The following is a 10,654-nucleotide window of genomic DNA, read 5'->3' as shown; positions in this document are numbered from 1 at the left end:
ACCGGCGCAATAAATACTTTTACCGGCGCACAATTGCGCCGCTAAAAGTATTCTCACTTATCACATCAAAATCCACACGTTTCCTTTAACACTTTTACCGGCGCAATGGTGCGCCGGTAAAAGTATTCCCACCTACCAGGAAATCCACGCGGGAAGTTTCCCTCTCTTTTTTTGAGACTTTTACCGGCGGAATTATGCGCCGGTAAAAGTAAACAAGCGCCACAATAAATGAAATGAAAGGCGGCAAACTTCTCGCGCCTGTTGGCGCTTCATTTGGTAACTTTTACCGGCGCATATTTAGTATTGCGCCGGTAAAACCAGACTTTTACCGGCGCAATAATGCGCCGGTAAAAGTAAAGCCTAAATGGAAGTGAGAATTCAGATTTTGTTTTATCTCGACAACCTTTACCGGCGCATTTGACGAACTGCGCCGGTAAAAATGCCTTTTCTTGTAGTGATTTTATTCTTTTTTAATCCATATAATTCAGTCCTAAGCCCTTGACACACTATAAAAGGAACACGATGCTCTCACTCATCCACTTTTTTGACAATTTAACTATTGCCTTCAACCTAGATGAGACAGTTCCTTCCATAGTGATTTCAACCTCCTTCATTGTTCTTAACCATTCGAACCCTTGAGTGATAGAGTGCCATGCCCACACATAGCAAGTCAACTCAATCATAGTGAGTAAGACGGTGATAACCAAATATGAAGGAGATTAGAAAGAGATCAAGGTTCAGATCTTGATAATGCTCTGCGACATAAACGAATCAAGCTGGTAAGATTTTCCGCTGCAATCAAGCTGGTAAGATCCAGGTTAAGGGCTAGAGATATGAACGAAAGGAGTCATTATATTCCGCTGCAATCAATGTAAGATTTTCTTAAACTCTTATGTGTTTAATTTTATTATTTTAGAGAATTCATATTTAGGATGTGAATTCAACATACTTGTTAGTAAATTAAGAGCTTGGTAAAATATTCTCAGCATGTATCTGAGTGTTAGATAAAATAGGTTGAAAATACATTCAAGATAAATGTGAATGCATCACTTTTTGAAAGAGAGGGTAAGTATGGCTTTGACATTGTAGCTAGAGACAATATTGGCAAGCTTATTGAAGCACTGGTTGCAATAATGGCTATTATGCTACTGAGGTGGTTGCAGCTATGTGAATCAAGGAGGTTCTTAGTTGGGTCAAGAACAAGCATTGGCAGCAAAGTCGAGGTTGAAACAAACAGCATGGTCTTGTTGCTGGCCATTCGAAGCAATCAACCAAAGTGTTTTACATTTGTTTGCTCATTGACTGTCAAAATTTATTATCTTCTTTTTATTTATATTTTATAAGACAATCAATAAATCGAGTAGCTAATACACTGTGTTGCAAGACACTTTTGGTATTAATTGTTTTGGCTTATTTTCAAAGCTTGTGTTATATTTAGAGTGCTAAATTTTAATAAAGTTAATATTTCATTTAAAAAAAAACTTATAAATGTAAGGCTGAGTTTAGGTGTGAGATAAACCATGCAATAATATTGAGATCCCATATTTATTGGAAATTGAGTACGTAGGTACGTATATATATACCTGGTTGGTTTTTGGTCACTGCTTACGTTTAATTATCTTCATATTTGGCTGCCCTATTCCCTCTCCGAACACATTATTAGGTTTTAAATTTAAAGCCTCTACAAAAAATCATGTGCAGAAGATCAATATAACGTGCTCCATATATAATTAAGTAGTATTTAATATTAGATATATATTTTTCTTCCTAAATAACAATAATATTATATTCATAACTTTCACAAAAAAAAAAAAAAGAGTAATAAAATATTATCAGTGATATTGCATATATGGCAAACCAGGAATGACATGGTGTGTAGCAGAATTTTGAGTCTGTGGCCAAAAAAGTTTAATTAGAATGATTTAATTCATTGTTGTAGGATTATTAAATGGTACTTTAAGTACAGTATTATTTTTCTCTACAGATCTTATTTTTAAAAAAAGATAATATATAGGATGTAATAAATTGATTTAGTAAATTGCTTGTTTAAAAAAAAAAAAAATTCTCTATGATGACAAACAAATAAAAATACAAAAACTTGACAACCAGAAACAAACATTTTTTTTTAAAGAAGAACTGATAATCAATTTTCAGAAAAATATAACCAATACGTAAGCATGATTTCATAAATGTATATATATTTGTCATTTATTGATTAATATAATATGAAAAGTTCTGAGTTCTGAGGATAGGTCATGTGTATAATTATATAAATTATTTGAGATGATATTCCAGTATATATATAATATAAATGCATCCCTATTCCCTATGATAGTGCTTCATTTTATTTTATATTTTATTTACATTTACTATATAGTTTTTGCTTAACATCAGATATCTAACACATGGTGCTGACTGTACCTACTATGCCATACCATCACACAACTATAATAATTAATATTCATTATTAAATATCCTTTTTCTTTTATTATTATTATTAGTAGTAGTATTATATCCAAAAAAAAATTTATATATAAATAATAATTATAATAAAGGGAAAAATAGCTAGCTTAGATATCTTGTGAAACACTTGATTCCTTTCAGTTTCAGCTACGTAATGGAGTGATAATATATGTATATGAATATGACTATATATATATATATTTTTTTTTTGTTTTAGCATAAAGTCATCATGGTGTGGTGGAGGGTTTTTCGATAAAGATCAGTCAACAAATAATTTATCCTCAATTATATTATTAAATTAAAATTTTCTTTCAAAAAATTATTAAATTAAAATTAATATTATATATATAAGAAAAACTCTTACCTTAATACAATAAAGTCTACCTCATATTAAAAATCTATTTATTGGAATACTTTGACCATAAATATTATTGGTGTGTATATATATAAACAAATATTTTAATTTTCATGATATGTGAAATATAATGCGTAAAATTTAGACAAAAATCGCTATATTCCAGCTTCTATTAATTTATTAGTTTGAGGAGATATTAATAAATATTTATATTAACTGTAAATGTACATATATATAGTTTAAAATAATTGTTGATGTGTATTTCTTATTATGCCAAATACTAATGAGTGAGAGCGATAACAAATTAAGAGAGAGCCATATAGGGGACAAGTAACAATAATTTCCAGATTTTGTATTCAATGACACATACTATAAATAAATATATATATATAATGTATATTTATATAAACATGATTTTCTCTAAGAAAGATCCAGATTTGAAGTACTCTTATAAATTTAAACAATATGGCATATTATTAATTTCAGCTATCAATCAGAAGATTAATACTCAATGTCAACTTACATTAGCTATTATAATTAAGTACTCTAAGTATTAATATTTCTTAAAGGGAAATTTGAATTTTGATGATTAATATTAAATTTGATCTTTTACTAATTTGTACCAATTAATTCTTTTGATTATATGAACTTTTAATTTTACTTTTTTTTTTAAAATTAAAAAAAAAATAGTAAAAACTTAAATGGTCCACCCCTCTCTCTCTCTCTCTCTCTCTCTCTCTCTCTCTCTCTCTCTCTCTCTCTCTCTCTCTCTCTCTCTCTCTCTCTCTCTCTCTCTCTCTCTCTCTCTCTCTCTCTCTCGGTGGTGGAAAACCGGACCACACCCCCCAATCACTCTAGAATCATTCACCATTATAATGGGTAGATTATATTTTAAGCATTTTGTTAGACATTAGTAATAGTATGTAGTTTACTTTCGTTATATCTGTAGTATTTGTTAGAAATAGTATTTTTTGATCTGAAATGGTAGATTTAGTTTTCTGTCGGAATATCGACAGTTTGTTGATATAATATCGATGAAATGTCAAAATTATGTGAAGGAAGGTCATGGATGACTATTATCGACATGATATCGACAAACTGTCGATATCATGTCAAAAAAGGAATTTAAATAATTTCATTTATTTGGCAATGTATCGACAATTTGTCGATATTTTTCGACTTATATTTGTCGACAATATGTCGATAGCATGTCGATATATATTGTCGAGGTTAAGACAGTTGACAGGAAACAAGTGAAATTTTTTAAACATAAGTAAAGACTACTCAGATGCTGACTGGGCAAGCTGTCTAGATGATCGAAGATCAATAAGTTGTTGCTCATACAAGCACAGAAAGTGAATTCGTGCTTTAGCAAACACAACATTTGAAATTAAGTGGCTCTCCTCTGTTTTTAAAAGAGCTTCGGATTTGTAATATCCAGTTTAAAATAGTATTTAATTTTTCGTTTGGATATTAATTGTGCGAGGATAATTAATTCATTTATTTGTGTTGTTAGTGAGTTGATATTATTGCTTAGAGTAGTTGTACCATTTTTTAAAGAAAGTTAAAGTTGTATTAACTACGAAAGTAAAATATTATGATATTTTCATAAGTAGGTAATCGTTTAATTAAAGCCCGATATGAAAGTCTATTAGGTTTATATAATATATTTATTAGATTTAATTAATTGTATAAGTGGTATTAAATAATATTATTATTTGATTAATGTCAGAAAAATTGTAAGTTTAGAGAAATTCGCAGGTTTAGAAACTGTTTTACGAAAATGACCATATCTGGAGTTTTATAACTCCGATTGAGGTGATTCTAGTGGCGTTGGAAAGATAATTCAAAGATCTATAAATTTTGTAGAAATAGCTATATCATAATTCGTAAATTTTCTAGGTCAAAACTAAGCCCTAAAGTTACCAGATTGAGAGGTTACAATTTAAATTTAAAAGTTAGATATTTATTTATTTAATAATTTATCATATTATTACTGTTATTATGTTAATATTATTATTATTAATAAAACTAAACCTAATAAGAGTTAGATAGTATAGGTTTCCTTCAACCCTAAAATTATATCGTTCTTTTCTTCCCACCCATCTGAGCAAGACTAACTCTAAAATTTTCAAGTCATCTTTCCATTGCCAAATCTATACCTCTCTTCACTCTCATCTTTGATCACCATCATCTTATGTCTATCGATCCAAGCAGCTCGATGTATTTGAGGTAAGAAACTCTACATTTACTTATTTATTGATCACAATAGAAGAATATTCGTAGGTCTCCTTTTCTTATTTTTCAGAATGAAACATGTCTCAGTAAAACTGTCATATCTCTTTAAATACTCATCCGATTCTCACAATCTTGGTGCCTATAGAAATCTTATTGAATTTCCCATAATTATTATGAAGAAAGATTTTACTGAATTGAAATTTATCTATGTCAAAAATTAGTATTTCTACGCTGTTTGTTGTAAATCATTTTTTTATATTTTCTATATAAGTTGTCTCACTAAAATTCAAATATCTCTCTGAATAATGATCTGATTCTAGCGATCTTGGTACAGTTGAAAAGATAATTCAATTTTCTAAATGTTTTATGAAGAAACCATTCAGTAATTATTTATTATTCTAAGTCAAAATTATTGTTTTATTGCTGTAGTTCGAAATCCATTTGTTTCAGGATTTCTAGAAAACTGTTTCGGTATAATATCTATATCTCTTACGTTATAACTCCGATTTTAAAGATTTTAGTGTCATTAGAAAGGGAATTCGATTTTCTAAAACTTTTATCAAGAGAGTATTCTCTGATTTGGAATATTTTAGTATCAAAACTTTTGGATTTTTGATGTCTACTGTGATTCGTTACTCCATATTCCTTCTCAGAAATAGTTTCAGTAAAACTATCATAACTCCCTCAGTTTTAATCCATTTTTAGTGATCCTTATATCATTAGAAAGATAATTGAATTTCCTATAATTTTTATGAAGGAAACTTTCACTGAATTCGTGTAGTTATTGGTCAAAAATAGTATTCTTTCTGATGTACTGTAAGAGTGCGAATTTTAATGTTAGAGCCTTGACCCATGTGTTATTATAGGTAGTAGTGACGAGATAACAAGTTTAAGCAGCGGGATTTGAGGTAAGGAAATTAGATAGTTTTGTTTGTGTTTATTTGCATAAATTTAAATTCTTTATGTATTAGAATATTGTTTATGCTTTGTTATTATGAATATGTATGTGGTACTGAGAATGTGTAGTATGGACACAATATGAGTTTATGAATTGATATATTGATTAGGGTTGTTTTGACTTGTATATGTTGTATGTTGCATTCATATATTGTGTGTTGTATGCTGCAAGTTGTATGCTAACGTCTCAGGTAAAGTGAGGGACCATGGTGGGGTATGATACGGGGTAAGGCCGTTGAATGTAGAGATACCCTACCCTGCATTTTTCTGAGTCGTGTATGAAATTATTATGGTGGGGTATGATACGGGATAAGGCCGTTGAATGTAGAGATACCCTACCCTACATTTGTCTAATTCGTGTATGACATTGTTATGGTGGGGTATGATACAGTGATGTTACTGTTGAATATAGAGATACCCTATCCTATAACAATGGTAGGGCTACATAGACCCAAGTTATTATATGGGCAGATTAGGCCCAGGATATTGTAGGGCCAGGCTAGGCCCGGGTTATGTAAGTAATGGCTATGATATGTCAATGTTATGGTAAAGACATGATATGATTGAAATATTTTTTATATGTTATTGCTATGATTGTGCTATGAGTATGATGTCAGGGTTGTGGTCCCTACATATATGTAATGGTTTCGTTTAGTACAAATATATGGTATATGATATAGCTTTGCATATCTGAAGTTATTTAAATTACAATTATGAGCTAAGGTATATACTATTGTTAAGACTGGTTATGTTAATATTATAAAGAATCGTATTATTGTGAATTTTAAGATATGTATAGTGTATTGAATGCTATTGTATGTTAAGCATTTCCTTACTGGGCTTTTAGCTCACCCCCTTACTTTCCCCCTACAGGCAATAGACAGGGAACATTGAATATAAGTTTGATGAGTTGGGTTAGTTCTGGTATGTATACTGCGAGGGGCTATGGACGAGCAAACGGTCTAGAACGCCGGTGGAGCCTTGGTTTTGTTTTTTTATATAGTAAAGTAATCTCAGCTCAGTGGGATGTTACACATTTATTTTTTTTGCACTCAACTACTTATTTTGTTTTTAATATGAATGATCATTCACCTTTTTGCATATTTATTGTAAAACCCACTGTGTATTTCCAAACAGCTTTGAATCTTTTTAATTAATGCATCAAAATTAGTATTTTGTAAAATAAGGCAAAATATTGGGGCGTTTCAGTTGGTATCAGAGCCGATCGTTCCTTAGCCCGAAGGGATACTCACAGTATACATACAGAAGACTGAAAAGATCACTCTCACTATAACGTAAGTGTTAGTTCTAATATGCTTAGTATTGCCATTAATAGTTTTATATGTGATACATAGATTTTTGTTAAAATATGTTTCCTAGAATTAGTGCCTCATCTGTAGTGGGTGCTTAGAGAAATTAAAAGTATATTACCTGTTATGATTGATTACACTTTTTATGAAGAATATGAATAGGTTTTATTTTTCTTTATTGTCTTGAATTGAAACTAGGAAGGACAGTGTTCCTTTCTTGAAAATTTAGAATAAATTATATTAGGAATTCATAAGACTTTGTTTGATAAATATAATATTACTAGTTAGGCTTGACAACATTAAGTTTAGATATATTCATGGAATCTTCTCTCCCTATAATTGAACTCTTTTGTTTTTATTAAATCAACATTTCTTGTAAGAGCTCACACATGCAACCAGAAGATCAGTTAGAATCAATTTGAAAGGAACGACCAGTAGAGGTGGGGGCTAAGGATGTGTGTTCCGCTGACCCACAAATGGTTGATGTTCCAGATCGAACCCAATGGTAGTTAAGGCTAACGATCTAATAGAGGCATTGGAAGGAATGTGAGCATGACTAAGACGATTTGTTGAAGAGTTTTCACAGGCTCAGCGCAATAGATCACCAACACTAGTAGTGGAACTTGAAGCACATAATGAAATGTACCAATAGCCAACTAAGTATCGATGCATAGAATTGCACCTGTCTACAAATGGTTAAAGATGAAGTCTCTACACCTAGTTATGAAAGGAAGCCCAACCTATAGGGAGTAGGGAATGATTTAAGATAGTGAATGCTATACTAGACTAGATAGGGTATTTTATGAAACTGACTTATTAAGAAAGACGAAAGAATAGACCTATAAGGAGCAAGTACTGTCTTGATGGATATTCTATGGATACACACCCCTAAGTTAGATGGAGAAGTACGAATATTGTATATGAAGACTTTAGAGAAAAGTCTATTATACAAATTAGTCCAAAGAGGACTATGCCATCACGTAGAAAGGAGTGTAGCGTACTGAACAGAATCTAGAATAAGAAGTTAGAAAGAAACCTGATATAATTTTTTTTAAAGTAATGACTTATGAAGGTATCTTGAACACCAAGAGATAAGTAGAGCATCAACAAATATTAGATTACCGAAGGAAAATTGTAAGTTTCAAACTCAAGGTCAGCTACTTTGTGAGGAGACAATAAAGTAAAATGCGCATGGTTTCGATAAAGACAATTTCAAAGGAGGAAGAAAAAGAAGATTTAGACACTGCTAACAATTTGGGTACAACATGAATGAGAGGCAACACAGAGGACAACTATACAGAACAATTCAAACTTGACAACTTGGAGATCATAGATATAGCTTCGTAAAGGATGAAAAAAAAAATGGAGATCATGAGTGATACATCTAGAAGAATTTCATGGAACGACAAGGACCATACGAGTTTTTGTGAAGTGTTGGGATTATAAAATGATCAAGCAACATAAAAGGCACAGAGTATGCAAATGATACTACAATCCACTCATGATTTGCTTTGTGGACAATAGTATGAGTATGTTTAAGTGAATAGAAGCAAATAAGAAAAAAAAAACTTACAAAAGTGTTAATTTTGGTCAAGAGAGGTGGCATTTCTATGCTATATAGTGTTAGAGGAAAGAATGACATCAGATCTGCCAAAAGTTAAAGTTATCAAGAGCTAAGAATTCAGACAAATATTTGAAATTTTCTCGACCTAGAGGGCTAGTAATGGAGCAATATCGTAGAGGAACATACTAAGATGGAATACGACAATAGCCATTGTTTGGAAAATAACTAAAGTTTATCTAATTGAAAGTGAGGAACTTATAAGGAAAGAGAAATGGATGTATATATTGATAACATGATTGCATTCAGATATGGAATGAAGATGCTTAAGTGAAGTATGCACTGGTTTTAGCCTCATTGTATTGTCTTCTCCTATAAATAAAAGGTTCTGTTCAAAGAACCATAAGTAAGTTTTTACAATTCTTTATGTTCAATTCTTGAGTTGGTCCAGATAAGTTTTTACAATTCTTTATGTTCAATTCTTGAGTTGGTCCAGATAAGAATTGTATAGATAAGCATCTCTTTCAATAAGCAATGAAAGTATAGAGTTTAGAGCGAAACTAAAGTTTGTGGTAAGTGAGGATGCAAAAAACGAAAACACAAGCAATTGAACACACACATGATGAGAATAAGATGGTGGTTTCTTATATAGCATGCACTACAAGAAATGTCACTTTTACTAGCACAGTTTGCTACTGTGCTGGTAAAAGTAAGTTACTTTTACCAGCGCATTTCACAAACTGTGCTGGCAAAAAGATCAAAATTTTACTAGTACACATTTGCAGTGGCTAAAATCTAACTTTTACCAGCGCATTTACGCGCTGGGAAAAGTCATTTTTGCCAGCGATTTTCATTTTGTACTGGCAAAAGTTCTAATACTAACGTTGATCTGCTAACCCATTTTGCCAACACATCAGAAGTAAATTTTATTTTACCAGCGCAATACCAAATTTTCGCCAGCACATAACATTTCTTGTAGTGTAGTGTGGCAAAAGGAGTGGAGAGTAAGCATAGGAGTGAGCATATGCATTTATAATGAGATAAATGTCAGATTCAAATGCATATATAAGACCACTAGTGGTGATTTTTGCGCTCTACACGCCTATTTCAGGCAAAGTTGTGAGAAAAAGAATAAGAAAAACCATGATAAATGTCAAGATTAATTACCAAAGAAAGAATTGAGAGGGCGAATTAAACTCACCTCTAAATCCATCAGTTTGACAATTTGTGTATATTCTCTATATTAAATTACTGTATACTTGGGCATAGATATGCTATATAAAAGGAAACACAAAATTCAATCAAATACATGTAAGTACCACAAACAATAAACGAAGAATTGTATATATCACTATTTTCCTTAAAAAAATTTGTCATATTTTTTTTTTTTATGTAATATTACTACAATTTATTTACCCTTGGTAGATCAGTAATAATTGATGGATGGATGTGTGTGGAATTGGATAATCCAACCCTAATTTTATTTGTTTGATAAGAAGAAAAACAAGAGAATGAAATGGCTATGAATTGCCAATCTTTTGGGCCTACCAAAAAGGATATGAATTGATTACAATATATTTGTTAATTTATTTTTAAATAATTAACATGTTTTAATTTTATTATTGTGTTATTTTAAATAATAAAAAAAGTAGTTATTTCTTTCCTTCTATTACACCAAACAAATTTGAGATACACACCCAAATTCAATATTCCATCCAACTTACCAAATAAAGTGTTAGTATTTCACATGATTGGCCCAATGCCAATACC

Source organism: Cannabis sativa, chromosome X, assembly GCF_029168945.1.
Source record: "Cannabis sativa cultivar Pink pepper isolate KNU-18-1 chromosome X, ASM2916894v1, whole genome shotgun sequence".
NCBI classification, from domain to species: Eukaryota; Viridiplantae; Streptophyta; class Magnoliopsida; order Rosales; family Cannabaceae; genus Cannabis; species Cannabis sativa.
Note: the sequence above shows the minus strand (reverse complement) of the source record.